The 17,914-nt window shown below is 44.8% G+C and overlaps 1 pseudogene; it reads right to left on the bottom strand.

The window, feature by feature from the left end:
- Positions 1 to 6,341: 6,341 nt before the first annotated feature.
- Positions 6,342 to 13,478, bottom strand: LOC133902105 (DNA topoisomerase 2-like; annotated as a pseudogene).
- Positions 13,479 to 17,914: the final 4,436 nt, after the last annotated feature.

The following is a 17,914-nucleotide window of genomic DNA, read 5'->3' as shown; positions in this document are numbered from 1 at the left end:
GCGGAACACCGCCGGTCGTGGGTGGCGGAGGACGGTCGGTGGATGGTGACATCCTAAGAGGTAGGATGAATAAAAACACTTAGAAATTAATTACTCCAAAAACTTCACAAGATAAACATATCTCAATTTCTATCTAAATGTGCTTAAGTTTATCTAGTGTGTCTACTCTACCGCTCAAGAAGATTGCAATATACTCTAGCAAGGTAAATTACAAGTATGTAAAAATATGAAAATGTAAATAAGGTAGAGAGATAAATTTGACACAAGGGATTTCTATCTCGTGGTATTGGTGGCACACAAGCGACCCCTAGTGCACGTTGAGGCTCCACAAAGGATATGCTCTCAGTCGCTAAGCCTTTTCCGGTCATGGCTCTTGAGATAACAAGTCACCAAAATAAGACATCAAGCATGATGAGCCACCAAGGTGAGGTCTTATCACTAACCTCTCTTCTGGTCACTTGTGCCCCATCTTCACTTCGGAACTTTAGTCACAAAGACAAGAGTCTTCTTATCCCCGCATATAAAAAATCATCTAAACAGTATTCTAATTAATCATTAAATTGATTATTTACTTAATCACTACTTCAATGATTAATCAGAATACCGCTCCGATAGTCCCGACACGTGTTTTGTGCACAAGATCGAAACACATATATTTCTAACATATCGTATCACAACAAAGTTTAACAAAAAAATGTGTAATTTAATTATATTATAGGTTCTTAAGTATTCATAATTTCTTACAATTTACAGTAAAAGAGAGCTAGGAGGAGACTAAAACTAATCAACTCCTAGACAAAAGAGAATTATGCAGCAAAAGCCAAAACTATAAACAACAAAAGGATGATGGAGCCATATGCCATTAAGCTCCATCACAAAAACACAACCTCCAAGTAGTTGTCTACTCATACCCGCCATCACCCTCGGCAGGCGTAAAGTAGCCAAAGATCAACTCCTCCTCACCGGTAACACCTGAAAAAATAGTGAGTACAAAAGTACTCGTAAGACTTAATCCATATTGAGTACTTATAGATAACTGGACTTCGAGAATTATAAATTGGAATATTAGCAAGAATACAGCCTCATGGTTAAGTAAATTTATATACGAAAGAAAAATTTAACAAAAATATGTGTGAGCATCTAGACTTAACCAACACAACTATCTAACCCATAACCATCAAGTGAACATATATGTAAAAGAATCATAGTAATAATATATGTAAAGAATCATCTCAACCTAACAAACACCTCAAACCAAACTTGTAACTCTACGACTGCTGCAAATGGATAAAAGCATGCTCATGACCGAGAGCGCGGCTGTCAGAAGGTGAACTCCTCAAGCAGAGATCCGGAGGGACCCCCTTTGAGATTCGGCCGGGGGATGATTCTGAATCTGTTTTGCGAGTGAAATAAATGTGCGTAAATACGATGCAGGTAGGATGGAAGGATCGAATGCAGAATGCAGTAAATGCACTGGAGGTTTTTAGACAGGTTCAGGCCGCACTGAGCGTAATACCCTACTCCTGTGTGTGCTATAAATGCTCTGAGAATGTCTCTTAGAGATATTGCTGATTACAAGAATATTTGTCTATCCTAGAGCTTCGGGCTCCTTGTTCTTCGATGATCTCAGCTTCTGTACTCCAACTTGTCTGATCCTCTATCTGTGTCCACCAATCCCTCCTTCAATACTCGCCGGCAGTAGCGTGCCCAGAAAGGGAGGGCACGAGTTCCAAGACGCCATAAATGAAAAGCTACCATCATGGACTGCTGCGCGAAGTGACGGGGAGGTTTTAAAACACGCCCCCGTCCGGTCTGTTCGTCATGATGTCGTTCTGCAACGGACGCCGCGGAGAGGGCCCACCGGGCAGCCACTGAACGGCCCGGCGTGCCCGCTCGGTCTTGTACACCTGACACAGCAGGGCGGCAGGCTGGGCGCCTTGGGCTTCGCGATGCTATCCCGAGGCGCTGAAAGTGCCTAGAGGGGGGTGAATAGGATTTTTTGAAAATTAAAACTAAAAATAGCGGATTAAAACTGCCGGATATTCCAGTGAAGGCCGGATACTCCGGTATGGTCCGGAGTCTCCGGTCTAAATGGGAATTTCAGAATAAATGTGAATTAAAGATAAGAGCTAGTCTAAGGATTACACTAGGTCTACTAGATATCACAGAGCTAAAATAACACTTAACACTAGCAAGATTGTCACTAGAGCAATTTATATGACAAGTCACCAAATTCACACGATAAAGTAAATTGCACAAATAAGAACACGTGAATTTATTCCGGAGTTCGGCCACCTCACAAAGAAGTGCCTACGTCTCCGTTGAGGAGCTCACAAAGAGCCGGGTCTTTTCCAACCCTATCCTCTTCTAGCGACCACCAAGATCAAGCTAGAAATTCTTACTCAATTTGAAGATGTTTACAAACTTCCCGAGGCACACCACAAGTTTTGGGTGCTCTTCGGGCGACTCCTTTCCTTCTAGAAGCCCAAAGCTTCAAGAGAGATGATTGCAGTAGATGCTCGATGAAGAACTCAATGCTCAAGTGGCTTGAACCCTCTCCAAACATAAACTCTCAAATTTTTGCAAACTTTGCACTAGAGGTGGTTGGAGGGTCTTTGAATGCTCTTAAAGTGCTCAAGAGGTCTCAAGTTTACCAGCCACAGCAAGCTCTAAATGCCATAGGGAGAGGGGGCATTTATAGCACTCTTTCACAAACTAGCCGTTACTGTTTTTGTCAGAGCTTACCGGAGTATCCGGTGTACACCGGAGTGTCCGGTCCTAAATCCAAAAACGGCGTCAGAACGGTCACCGAACGTGTCAGAACTAGCCGTTACAGTTCTGTTAAATTAACAGAGTCTCCGGTCCTGACAGTCCTTCCAAAAAGATTAAGTCCGGAGACCAGCCGGACCCTCCGGCCTTTCCAGGTACCGGAGTATCCGGTGAACACCGGAGACTCCGGTCTTTCTTTCCTTTTATCAAAAAAGATTAAACGCTAACAGAAAGTCTCTGCCGGAGTCTAAAACATTTACCGGAGTATCCGGTGAACACCGGAGACTCCGGTCTCCTTTTTTAATTAAAAAACAAACACTTAACCGAGACTCTCTGGCGGAGTCTCCCTCGGAGACTCCGGTCTGTTAACCCTTAAATTACCAGAGTATCCGGTGAACACCGGAGACTCCGGCCTTTTTTTGAAAAGAATAAACCGTAACCGAGTCTCTCTGCCGGAGTCTACCTCGGAGACTCCGGCTGAACACTGAGTACCGGAGTATCCGGTGAACACCGGAGACTCCAGACTCAGTGAAGTTTTCAGAATGAATTCTGTGTCCGTGAGTGAATATGTCTCTCAACTAGGTGGTTCTAAAGGATCTCTTGAGCATTGAGACACTAACCAAGCAATCAAATCCATCCTTCTAAAAAGGCGTCTATCCTAGACTCAATTTCAAAAATAAAAGAATGTAAAACCTATTTAGTACTCTTCGTTGATTCTTCATTTGTTTCGGCGAGCGTCAAACGTCATTTATCTTCACAACTAATGCTTAAACCTGTTCATAACTCGAAAAGCGTGTTAGTTCTTTAATCGTTTTGTCATCAATAAGCCAAAACCCACTTAGGGGGCCTAGATGCACTTTCAATCTCCCCCTTTTTAGTGATTGATGACAACCCGATTAAAGCATACACAAGGATATATGAAATAGGATTTTGAATTCTAGAAGATATGGTGAGCTCCCCCTAAATGTGTGCATTGGTTTAAACGGAGTTATACACAAATACACATATTTGAGATTTAAATTCACAAGAGCTCCCCCTATATCCTAGAATCCGTGGGATACAATTTTAGGACAAGACACGGAACGAACAAAACTTAAGAAAATACGACAATCATCACACTAACATAAAAGGTCTTACAAATTAAACGACACAAAGTTCATCACAAATAATAGTGCAATTGTCCAACAGCGATAGAAATTAAATAGAGTCCAAAGCTAAGGAAACTAAGGAATGGATAACTATCTCTCCCCCTTTGGCATCAAACACTAAAAAGAGAGAGCCTGCTCGTTGCTGCCATTTTCATCATCATCTTCTTCTTCTTCATCACTTCCTTCAGAGTTGTTGCCAGGAGCGGCGTCAGAGGAGTCATCTTGTGCTTGTTGTTGAGAACTCTCGGCAGCGGCTTGGGCTTCATCATTCCATGCCCAAGGGTTCTCAACCTCAACTGGTGCACTCTCCGCTTCATCTGACTCAACAGGAGAACAAGTTGACTGGAGGTTCATGGATGTGTACATTTGTTTCTGACGTTTCTCCATTTTCTTTAAGCGAGCACCTTGATCCTTGATTTGAGTGGCATTATGGGTGCAAATCTTGAAGATTGCTTTGAGAGCGCTCGTGATGAATGATGATCCTTCTAAAAAGGCATCTATCCTAGACTCAATTTCAAAAATAAAAGAATGTAAAACCTATTTAGTACTCTTCGTTGATTCTTCATTTGTTTCGGCGAGCGTCAAACGTCATTTATCTTCACAACTAATGCTTAAACCTGTTCATAACTCGAAAAGCATGTTAGTTCTTTAATCGTTTTGTCATCAATAAGCCAAAACCCACTTAGGGGGCCTAGATGCACTTTCAGGCGCGCCGGATGTCCCGTGATGGGACCCATGCATTAAATGTCCCCACGCCTCCCTGCCAGGCCGTGGCAGGAGCAGTCGGAAGCGACAGGCCACGCGCCCTCTTAAATGCAGCATCAGGCCTTTCACTGGTTGACACCTCACCGCTGGACCTCTGTGGTGGCCACCGGCGAAGGACTTCTGAGGCCGTCGGGGAACCGAGTGCTCGGGGGTCACTGTTCACAGCCCCGAGCACTTTCTCCCAGATATACCCTTTCTTGGTCCTCGGGGAACCGAGTGCTCGAGGGCCACTGTTCACGGCCCCGAGCACTCTCTCCTGGAATTGGCTGTTCGGGTCCTCGGGGAACCGAGTGCTTAGGGGCCACTGTTCGCAGCCCCGAGCACACCCTTCCCGGTACTCGGCTTTTCTGGTCGTCGGGGGACTTGAGTGCTCGGGGGGCCACTATTCACGACCCCGAGCACTCTCTTCCCGGCGCTTGGTCTTCTCGGATCATCATGGAACTCGGGTACTCGGGGACCACTGTTCATGGCCCCGAGCACCCTCTCCCGAGACTTAGTCTTCTAGTACCTCGCGGCGATGATCCCCGCGGGAGGGCGCCACGTGGCAAACTGCTGATCCGGCCTCGGGACTCGGGGACCCCTGGTTCCTGTGTCACCGACAGCGGCATTTTAAAATGTTTTTACACCCTGCAGGGGGTACAATTTTACCCACAAAACTAGATGACCATACGACTTGAGTGACCACATGGGTCCACGCAAGAGGATACGCGTGTCAACCTTTCGTAATAAGCCCCAACCATTTTAATCAGGCATCGCTCGGTGCGAAGCCCACTTAGTTAACTCCTGAAGCAACCTCAAGTGTCTCTTAAAGTTCGTCCGCTCACACCGTTAGGGTGCAAGCTTAAATAATCACAGCTACAGAGGTATTCGGTTTATCCTATCACTAGATCAATATGTGGTAAGTACGATAAGTGCTAGAGCTAACTGTAACAACAATCAATGCTTAAGCGACACAAGCAATCTATGGTGTCTGGATTCATCTCCCGACCTATCCCGGAGAACTCCACATCGGGGCCGAAGAAACATCCCTAACACCGCTCACATCTCGTCTCATCCTCACTACTCAACCAACAGTATCAACCTAACATTGTTATCAATATGACAGTAATTAAAGCATATAGCTCGTGAACGAGATTGAACCACCGCTCAACTTCTACCAAAGAATCTATGCATAATTAAGCATTTTGATTAACTTTTAAACTAGATCATCATCAAGTTAAACTCTAGTTACAAGGAGATGGATCACCAATAACTCAAGACGGGATTTAATGCATCAACATAGGTTCTACCCATTCAAGACCCGACGTCGACTTAATAACATGCATAACGTATATAAAGTATATTTTATCACATTAAACACATATAATCCAAATTAATAAAAAAAACATACTTAGATGCTTGTCTTGCTGTTCAAGCGGCTGTCTGATGCTACCCACACAGAATTCATATAACCCGTGTGATTCAATGTCACCTTCTAACACACCCATATCACACTCTGGATCCTCATTCACTAAAGAACATATGCAATGATGAGCATGATTGAGATGCAACAATATATGCTACAACATGCATAACAATAAACTAAAAGTGCAAGACGTTCAACTAAAAAGTTGCTCATCAAAAGACAAACTTTTCATATAAAGATCATCTTCATCCGATATCATACGAAAAAGTTATAAAAAAAATTAATATCGTCTGCGAGACACAAGAACTGTCGGCACTCCATGTGGCGACAGGCCCCTAGGCTCACTGCCACGTAGGATGTCACCATGTGGAGTGCTGATAGGTCACTAATCGGTACTCCGCGTGCCGATAAGTACCTATTTTTTAATTATTTTTACAATTTTTTAATAAAATAATATTATCGAAAAGAACTATAGTTTTTCTTTCCTCCGCATTTTTCCTTCCTCTGCAGTCTCTACATCCATTTGGTCAAGCACCTGCATCAAAAGAAACAAGTGAGAAAGTGGAACACAAATCAACCAACAAAGCAGCAGAGAGCAGCATTGCTTACATCCAATTCCTTCTCAGCTGCGTCAAGGTCTCTCAACCAAAGTGATTTTGATGTTCTTTTCAGTTCCTCAACTTCATTCTCTAGTTTGGCCTTCTCAGCCTTGAGCTCCTCTATCGTCTCCCGAGTGAAGGTGCCAATTGCCATTGAGAGGAGATATTCATAGTCGCTTCCATTAACTCCTTGTGCAGCTTCAGGACTCCCTTGATTTTCTTCCTCCTCTTCTGTAGCTCCAACAGCAGCTGGCTCAGCCTTCTTCTTTTTCTTCAGGAAAGGATCAAAATTCTTTTGCTGAAGCTCTAGGAACAGCTCTGCTCTCTTCCTATTACGGACTTCGATTTCTTTATCAACAACAGCTCTGATGAATCTAACTTTGTTACCAAGCTTCTTCAAGTCCAGCTCTATATTTTCCAATAATGCTTTCTTCACAACATAAATTAGTAACTACGGCGTTCAGCAAATATTCCGAAGAGAACAAAATGTAACACATGTACCTTTCTTTTCTCATAGAATCCAAGCCTCAATTTAAAGAACTCTTCAAGTACTGAATTTTTTTCACACTTCTAGTGATGACACAGAAAAAGGGTCTGTAGCAACAAATAAGATGTTATGGCTGGAGAATTGCAAGGTTAGATAGCTAACTCGCCCTCTCAATGGAGGCTCTGAGTAGGATTTAGATCTAAACCTTGCTTGCTTTATTCATTAATCTCGGCTCATTATAGAGAGCCGGCATCCTCACAATCCAACTAACAATACCTTGAATACCTATCTAACTTATCTCTAAGACCCTGACTTATCTCTAACAAAGCAATCTTATCTATTCTAAGCCGTCTCCTATGAAGTTGTGGCCGCAGGGCCGATTTTGCCAAGCCTCTTGTGCCGATAAGTTCGGCCGACAAAGGCGTCCACAACATAAGATGGCACACGTACTTCGCTCTGGAGTGTCATACTTCCGAATTTTACCATCTGAGTCAAATAAGTGCATGTTTGCCGTTCCAATTGTTGTTGTCAACTTAAACTTCTTCTCCAGTCTTTCTTCCTTAGCGATAATCATATTTTCCTCACTTAATATGGCCTCAAAGTAAACATCATCACTAACACCTTGCACCGTGTAACCCTGTAAATTGATTGTGATTGAAGAACATCGTTTACGAGAGAAATATCATAAACCCGAGCGAGAGAGTTTTCTATAATCAATTACCTTGATAAATGTTTCTTGTCCTTGTTCTTGGGGTCTGGAGCCAAAGATTCAATAAATTCTTTGCAGTCCTGAGTCCAGCGGCGGATGGGCAGCTCGGTAATTCTCAGTGTAGTACTGTCAACAGCCTCTATAACACCGGTGATGGTGTGCGTGACACCAGCTGCCTTTGTACTTGTCTTATCAATAGAGCCCTGTTGTTTGTGAATGGAAAATTTGTGCCAATACAACCATTAGTTTTCCTTTTAAAAAAAACGGCATTCTAGAGCAACAGGATTGTGCAAACTGACTCATGTTACTGACCTTGAACCCCCTGTACCAAGGGTACATTGGTTCAGTACACCATCATTCAGCAACTGTCGTAGGTTGGCAACAATGTCTCTTGGATTACAGTTTGGGTGCTCCATCCAGTACCAATTCCTTCACTTTCATTGACCAAAACCATGGGAAGGATTGGCACATACCTAAAGTGAAGGAGGCTTGTCTTAGCTACTTATCAGTATCTGATTGCAATCATTGAGCACAGATAATCTAAGAGCTAATATTACCAGTTGGGTTCAATTGACTGTCCATCTTCGTTTAGATAGTTAAGAAGAATATCGTTTTCCCAAATGCTCGAGTGATAGGTGACAATATGGTGAAGATGTACCTAGGACTTGCAGCATCTTTTCCTCCCTGAAATGAAATATTAATGTGCAAACATGCGTGAAAAAAATTAGTAAAAAAAACACTGGGTCATCACAAAGCACCTTGATGGTAGTAAGCTTTTGTGTTGTTTTCTCACCTGAGATCTAGTACCGAACTGACCTCCAGGGTACAGAAGGTTTATGTTATTGCTGCCAACAAAACTTTGAGCCATCCCAACAATTGTGCTAGCTAGACTCTGCTCGCCGTGGTGATATGCTGAGTGTTCTGACACGTAACCAGAGAACTGAGTCACTTGTGGTCAATAGAAGTAATAGTAACACTTTAATATGTCCCTGTAATCAGCAATACAAAAGAAGTGCCGAAATTCTTTTGGATGACACACCTTAGCTTCCTTAACAAAGTTCCTCTTGAACGAACAAAACAGAATCTTCCTCTGACCTGGTTTAAGGTCATCTACCACTGAAGGTGTTGACCGCTGCAGGTCCGCTAACGAGAAAGTATCAACTCTTTGTTGATGAAATCACGCTACTTGATTTGTTTCTTGCGTTGGTCAAGATACGTACCAGGCTGAAATTTGATATGCACATTAATTTTGATCCAGTAGATGAACATAGGTTTAATTGGGAACAGATGCAAGAGCAAACCTGAAAGTTGGTAAGCCAGTCTTTCCTATCAGCAATCCTTTTCTTGCTGAATGCTAACTCAATATCATTACCATCATGGTCATCCACCCAGATAAAATCCTTCTTGTGTTTGTTGATATATTTAAAGTACCGCACACCTTCTTTGCCTGTGCTTGTTCCCAGCCCCTGTATCAATATGTACCAATTAACTACATAACAATGGTGGTCTCCATAGTTAATGACCACAAGACAAAAGAAAAGTCTTTCATTCAAAAGGAATATAGAAAAGAAAACACATGTGGAACAACCATGAAAAAACCAGCAGAAATTAGAGGGGCAAAGCAGAACTTATAGTACTTTATAGACTGTGTTACAGGGACACGCGTGTCCACAAATTTTTTGCCGCGTCGACGCGTATCGCCGTGTCGACTCGCGTCGGACGCGGTGCGACACGCATCCGACGCGGTGTGGCCGTGTCCAAGGCAGGGAGAGGCGACGGCAGCAGGCAGGGGAGAGGCAACGGCAACGGCGGGGGAGAGGTGGCGGCGGCGGCAGCAGACGGGGGAGAGGCGGCGGCGGCAGCGGGGGAGAGGCGACAGTGGGGGGGGGGGGGGCAGCGGCGGCCTGGGGGGGGGGGGGAGCTGGCAGCGGCGGCAGCAGTTGGGGGAGAGCCGGAGAGGCGGCGGCGACAGCAGTTGGGGGAGAGCCGGAGAGGCGACGACGGCAGCAAGCGGCGGCAGCAAGGGCTCGGGAGGAGTGAGGAGTGTGCGGCTGGGGCTTAGGGCGTGCAGCTTAGACCTTAGATGGGCCAGTGGCTGGATGGGCCAAATGGCCAACAAATGATGAATTGAGCCCATTTCACTTTTATTCTTTTCTATTTTCTTTGACAACTCCAGTGAATTTGATTCTAAATTAGAACTATGATTTTTTATTTCCCCTTCTAATGTATTAAAGAAGAGTTAGATGTCTATGTTATACATATATTTTATATATATACTTAGGTTTAAAACATAAAAAAATAAAACTAATAATATATATATATGACGAATCCTTGACGAATCCTCTTTATAGTTTGCCGAATCGGACACCCGCACCCGAGTCGGACTCCGACACCCGTGTCCGTGTCCGTGTAACAATGTTTATAGACCATGCACTTGCATTTCCTCCTAAACTATCCTTCCATGCGTCATACTATGGCATTGTGTAAAACGAGAGGACAGTTTTATTCCTGGTACTGGTTGCCTGGACATGTAAATTCAAATGTCATTAGTACAACCAAACAGCCACTTTACAAAATATATTCATTTGGCAGAAATAAATAGTTTCTTCAGTGCAAAGTTAGCATGGAACCACAAATAAATATTGTAAATACAGAAAAGATGCTCACAGGTGTACCCCGACTGTCACCCTACCTTGATAATCGAAGTGATGAACTCAACCAAGGATGGAACTTTAAGAAGAGATGGCCAGAATGAGTGAATGAAGTTGATCAACAATCCTTTGATGTGGGAACCATCATGGTCCTGAAATTTATTTGTTCAGAATTTGAGAGAGCAAGTAACTTGAGTTTGATGATATAGAATTGGGTATGTTGTCTGACAAACCTGGTCTGTCATTATCATGAGATGGCCATATATCAAGCCTTTTGTGATATCATACTGTTTTCCATGCTGCAGACCGAGGATTTGCTTAATGTTCTGAATTTCCGCATTTTCAATTATCTGCTTATGGTTTGCTTCTCTCACATTTAACAGTTTACACCTGAGAGGAAACACACCATAGTGATCTCTCACTACTAGAGCTATGCCAGACATCTGCAGTGGGAAAAAACTCAATTCTCAGTTTGATAGTTCAAGTACACACTATGGCATACAGAAAGCTTGCAATTTGCATTACTAACAGCAAGAGCCTTGCTGAATCTCCTTCGGTAAGGATCAAGGTGCACTTGTCAGAGTCCTTCCCACCAGCCTCATTCGCATCTCAAGCTTTGGGATGCCGGAAATTCTTGACATCTTGCTTCCATCAGTCTTCTTTAGTTCCTTTGTTTGAAATCAGCCCAGGAGAGGAGATTGCTGACAACACCGTTTTCAACTGTGTTAGTAAGAAGTGAGCATTGGCACTAGTGGTGCAGCCAAACTACACAAACCAGGCTACCAAAGTGAACTCATCACATACCTTTCTTGAGGATATCATCAGAAAGCTCACACTTTGACCCAAAGCTTCCATGATGAGCGGTCAAGGCCTCCTTGGTCTGTGAATCAAAGGCAGGGTTGTCAATGAGTGCATTAACGAAGACCCATAAATGGCTCTTCACGTTATGCACTTTCATGTTAGCATTCTTGTTTTTCTTATTCACAATGGTCATCACATGGGTGGCAATTTGGTTGGTGACATAATCAACATGTGTTCCACCCCTTATAGTTGCGATTCTATTCACGAAGCTGACCTGCAAGTTTGCAACAACAACAAAAAATATGAGTAGGGTGCAACTTGAACCACAACATGAGAAACTACTCACACAGAACATAGCCCACACTTACCTGCTGAAACTGCCCTTCACTTAGACTCACACACACCACCCACCAGTCATTTACCTTCTCATAAATCCTGAGAGAAAGGCAAGTGTGAATGATCAGAAATACCAACGTGAGAGCTTTTGTTTGTATGAAACTATAACAAAACCTTGGAAGTTCTTCAGGTCTGTCACAGGAAGCGGACTTGATATACATGTTCACATAATCTGAGAAGTTATTTACAGGAACTTTCTGACCATCCAACTCAATCTTCACGGTTTTTCCGAGAGTGCCTGCCATATCAACCACTCTCTTCCTCATGAGGGCTACACCATCGTCTTCGAGATGGGTCATGTTGAACTTGGCAAGATCAGGCTTGAAGGTGACCCTGGTCCAGTTCTCCCCCCTGCTTGCACTTGGTAATCTGGGGCTCTGACTTCTTCCTCATGATTTCAGGGAAAACCTGCATGTGTATTCCAGAAAGAACATCATACTTTGTATCTGGACATTCGAGTGATTATCCCTTAACAAGTACTCTGGATCCTAATGGTACGCTTTAAATTAGCTACGGCATATATTATTTTAATACTAAACCTTACTAACTAATGCTACAAACTATTACCCCACCTTTAGTAAGGTTTAGTACTAAATATTACTAAAACTCCGAAATTTCATCACAACTTTAGCATCTACCCCAAAACAACTATAGATCAGTAAAGTAAATTTAAAAAGAATGAAGTAACCTTGTCATATACCAGACAAGAAATTATGGGCAGGTCCTAACTCCTAAGAAATCGTAAGACTTCTAGGCAATCAAATAGCATGGACACTAAACTAGTCAAGGCAAAATGTTTATAGACCTACCAATCTACTATGCCAGCCCTCACGCTCCAATACCCTACTCGGCATGTTCAACACTACAACAAAAGACGCATAATTAAAATGACATGGTAGATCAACAGAACAACTGATTTTGATTCCAAAGCCAAAAATTCTAATCTCGTATTCTACTTGTCATATGTACCAGAAATATACATTTCTAAACTAAGCCACCCTGAAATACCAACCCAAACAGCAAAATACTCATCTCAAGAATGCGTAAGGTACAGCGCAAACATCTCACCTGTTTGTACTTCTTCTGGCAGCGCCCGTCAGCTGTCTCGATGACGAACTCCGTGGAGAAGATGTTTGTGAGCTTGGCGCCGTATCCGTTCCTCCCGCCGGTGGTCTTCTTGACATTATCGTCGTAGTTGCTCCTGGTGAGGAAGTGGCCGAAGAACATCTCCGGAACGTAGACGCCCTCCTCCTGGTGGACCTCGACGGGGATCCCGTCGCCGTTGTTGTAGGCGGAGATGCTGCACCCGGCGACGTCGATGTCGACGCGGAGCGCGTCCATCCTGGGGTCCCAATGCTTGTTGTCGGCGGCGTTGACGAGGATCTCGTCGAAGATTTTGTAGAGGCGCGGGACGTAGGCGACCGCGCGGTGCCCCATGGCGCCGCCCTCGTAGACCCAGAGCGCCTGGGTGTGCTTCTCCACCGAGCCGATGTAGGTGTCGGGGCGCAGGAGGTTGTGCTCCAGCTGCGTCTTCTTCTGGTACACCTCCTCGATGGTCTTGCCGCCGCCTCCCCCGGCGGCGGCGTTGTGCCCGGAGCTGGACTGGAGCGGGAGCTTCATGGCGGCGTCGGCCATGGTAGGTTTGGCGCAGCGCGGCACACGGAGGTCGTGTGCGCGCGCGCGTGCGAGCGCTAGGGTTTCGGGTGGGTGGTGCGGGATTGGGGAATTGGGGGTAGGTTTGCGGGGTTAGCGCCTTCGAAATTTGAATTTGAATTTGGCAACAGGAGAAAATTACTTGTATAACATTAATTTAGTTAGGTTTTGAAAATTTATCATTTAGACTCATATGTTATTGATAAAGGTGATCTTATGTATTAATGAGTAAGGAGTGATATTTTATCATAATATAGTTAAATTAGTGGCAGTTGAGTAAATCCCGTGAAAATATGAGCAAGAGAAAAGGGAGGGGCGGGTTTTATCCATGTATTACTTGGATTCAAATTAGCGGAGAGGGGTTATGCTGACCCGATAGGTACTGTAGCACTAATACTGTATATGGGCCATTGTTCGAAATATTGTAGCACATTTCCCATTCCTAGTTGCTCTAGCTCTCTAATCTAGTGTCTTAGTGGTGAGCGTTGGCGTTGTGCGAGCCACCCGTCTGGGTTGCATGCTCAACATCGGCAATCGGTTGTCTTACCAGATGAGGTAAATGAGTTTTATCTTCATTTACCCTAGGATGGGTCCCATGCTAGGTATGGGGTGTATACAATTTTAGTGAGGTCTGTGTCAGTCGGTGGATTGGATACAGTGACTGAGGTATGAAAGTATAACTTCATTAGGATTTTGTAAATGATTTTACTTTTTCTTTTTAAATAGAAGGGGAACAGAGACCCCTTCTATGCCAGCGTTGGGGCTTGAACCCTGATCGTCGGCGTGAGAAGGGGCTCTAGGAACCAACTCGTGTATTAGTGATGTGCACGTGTGTATCATCCATGTAATCTAGAAAAAACAACAATTCATTCTTTTTGGGAATTATTTAAAAAAAAAAAAAAAAAAAGGCGTCATTTGTGCATGCAGTATTTATCATCAAGGTACCATGCTGAGTTTTTCTATACAGGTCTCAACATCAGCTCACTATTTTCTTCTGGATTATCTTTTTTAATTGCAATGGCATACAAAGAATAAAAAAAAAGGGATAGTTCTTTGTATGCAATCTCCGACTGTCCGACCTGTGCATCAATATCATTTGTGCTTTGACACGGTCAGAGAAAAATTCAGAGTGCATATGCGGTGACCATTTTTTTTCTTCAAAATCATGTTGTGTGGTGATGATTGCTGTGCCATTTACCCAACTATCCTTGCAATTATGGGTACTCGACAGTTTCATTCTGAATCTTGATCTCGGCAGTCTGAGCTATAATCCTCTCCAGAAAACCCAAATGTCATCATCCAGCCATCACATAGGGCGTGTTGGTAGCTTTGCTGCAGTTTATTTTGCTTAGCGAAGTAAAAAATCACGCGTTTGAATGCTTTGCTAGCTACCTCGATGCTCATGCTCATCTTGCAAATAGCCAAATCCGCTTTTCGACCCTGGCAAAACTAACCTTATCGAACGAGACAAGCGGATAAAAGAATCAAACACGCCCATAATTCTCTTCTGAACAAGTAGCGACATGGATAGAGCTCATCGCATGATGCCGCTTGTTGAGTGTCAACTGTCATCAGTAGACTTATCAACGCAGACGAGTCGTACATGGCAGCGTACATCTCCTTTGAAGTCCTTTGTCGCATGCACTAGCGAAACTGCGAAAGACCGTGGACCAGAAGACCATAGCACGCCACCTAAGCGTGTGATCTCTGTTTTTTTCTTTCTTTTTGAGACTTGTTATATCGAGCATGCAATGGATGTCGTACTTGTCTTCTCGGGCAGTTTACTACAGTAGATTCGGTCAAAATCAAACGCTCGACACAGGTTCTCCAGGCATCTCTAATGATTGAAAATAGCTATTATCTTAGTGAGAGAACATAATTCTCAATGGTGTGATTGATACGATTTCTCAAATCTCATAGAGGAGAGAAGATCAAATACTAGCTCTTAAAAAAGATAAAAAGTTATTATTTACAAATCGCTTAATATCTACTTTCTTTTTAAGATACAGAGAATTGTGAACAGTGTGACTCACATAAATTTTAAAAAATATACTCTTTTAGCTAAGAAATAATAACTATCTATAATTATTAGATATGCTCTAAAAGAATCTGCATCTGGCCAGTCCGGACGGATCTTCATAATTCAGACCAACAACAGCTCAAAGCGAACTCGAATCCGTTCTTGGTTGGGGCCCTGGCACGCACGCGGCAGATGCAACATCGCGCACGACGGCTGCTGCCTCGGGCGCCACCGTCTGGGGCCAGGAACCGGCCAGCCCCGGCGTTCCCTCCCGTGCCGGCTGGTCGCGCACCGGCACCCAGGCGGGGCCATCGACCGCGCCACTTGAATCGGGTCGTCGGAAGACCTCCGCCGGCCGGTCCGTCGGTTTGCCCGGTCGCTGTCACCGATCACGAGGTATGTTCGACGGTGGCATGGCGTCGAGGAGTTCTTGCCGCGCCACAGTGCGACGGGTCACAGGCTGGCACGCTGCACTTCGCTTCGTGGCGTCTTTGTTGGCTGCGTGCCCGCACGTACGTGGCGATATTGCGTACGTGTAGACATATACTAGCGAAATCCTCTTTGTTTCCTCTTTAAGTTTTGACGTGCATTCCATTTACGTATATGTCTGATCGAATTGGTTTCAAACGATCGAGGAGCCACGAACCTATCGTACACTGACAAATCTAGGTCAATTTCTGCGTTCGAGCTGTGTCGGACAAGTGAGCGCACGCTGTTTGATCATCGTGGTTTTCGTCAACAAGATATGTGCTCGTCCCCCTCGTCTCACAACCAAGCACGAAGAAAACGAGCGAGCGCTGAACCGAAGCATATGCGCGCGGCCGACTTGCAGTTGTGGAACGGCGACCATGAGAATTAAAACTCGAGGGTTGAGACGGTCCAAGTCGTCGCCAGGGCTCGCTGAGAATCCAATCCAAAGGAGATGCATGCATGATGCAGCCGCCACCAATCAACCACAAAACGGCTGCACCGAATCACGGACGGTGCGCGACAAATGATCGACGGGTGAACTACCGTGTGAAGGCGTGTAAAGTAGGGTGATGCTAGCTGTTTATAAGAGACGTCAAATGAGATTTTAAATGGTGTAGAGGAGAGAGGATGATGAGGGAGAAATATCGTGTAGTATTACATAAATTTTATAGATGATTACCACTGCACATGCCCTCGTCACGTTGATCTGTTGTCTCTCCCGCTGTCGAGCATTCTGTCCAGGCAGGTCGGCCTGCCATCCGATTCCCTCCATGCGCACGGGCCGCAACTGGCAAACGAATGGTAGGACACGCCCGAAGAAACGAAGATGAAGGCGATGTCAGTTAGAGTAAAAAAGCCAACGTCGGCTAGACACGACGTGCAAGTCGACCGCCGACGGGTTGGTCGAGTGGTCCGGCACCATATGTGCCATATGAGCTCATCTAGTTCTATGGCTAACCGCCAAGCAAGCGTCGTGTATTGACTGTAATGTTTGACAAACCACCGGGTTCATCGTCCCCTCCCTTCGAAAGGTTACAGTTGCCGCACCAGCTTTAACTACTCGGCTTCTCTCCTCTTTCCTGAAAACAAATTCTATAGAAACTGGTCTTACAAAAGACCCTCTCTAATATAATACCACGTGTTTATTCTCTCTCTTCTCTTCAGTCCAGCCATTAGATCATAAGATAAATAGTATAAATGAGGTTTTACGAGAATCTTTCTGATAAGGTCTTATAAAATTTACTTCATTTTCCTGGTGTTCTCTACTGTTCCGGTCTTACCTGTGCGGTCCGATGATCTGGTCCGGTCCACGGCTACGAAGACATAATCAACGCTGGATTAGCATGGCATTAAGCTCACGTGCTCTACTACTACTTGGCGCTAAATCCAGTGGAAGTGGAGCACTGCTAGCTCGTTCTCTACACCTGCGCTGCGCCTCGCCGGTGCTTCGGTTTCTTTTCCGCCTTTTTTGAGCCTCCCCGACTCGGCTGTCTCCTCTGGGTTTGATCACGCATGCACGTCGCGACCGGCATGCAGTCCATCTCCGCGGGCGGGGAGTGTCCAGCACGAACGGATCGAGGTTCCGGCCGGCTGACCACTTCCAGTCACCATGTCGCATGATTAGGCCTCGCCTCATGATTAAGCCTGCTGATAAGCAAAAAGGAGTGCCCTCTCGAATGATGCACGTACGCGCGCAGAGTCCAGAGAGGCAGGTGCGCAAAGTTCTCGGCTTTGAGTTGGTACGACACAGCAAAGTCGTCGTGCATTCGAGAATAACCAACCACTGTAGAACCAGGATTTTTCAAAGAAATGCCAGCTCGTGTGTACTGTGACCGGTAGAACAGAGTTTCAGTGGCAGCAACTGAAATTGACAGCCATTGGCAACTCGCCGTGACCTCCTTGTCTCATACTCTCAGCGCCTTCCAAGTTCCAACCGTTGCCTCTTCGCTTCTCACTCCTCACCGCCGTCAGCCCCAGTAGCACGGCCACCGTCGGATGCAGTTGCAGGTCTAGTCACCTTCCCGCATCCCAGTGGTGACG

This window comes from Phragmites australis, chromosome 20, assembly GCF_958298935.1.
Source record: "Phragmites australis chromosome 20, lpPhrAust1.1, whole genome shotgun sequence".
NCBI classification, from domain to species: Eukaryota; Viridiplantae; Streptophyta; class Magnoliopsida; order Poales; family Poaceae; genus Phragmites; species Phragmites australis.
The sequence above is the reverse complement of the archived record's forward strand: the minus strand, read 5'-3'. Positions and strand labels throughout refer to the sequence as shown.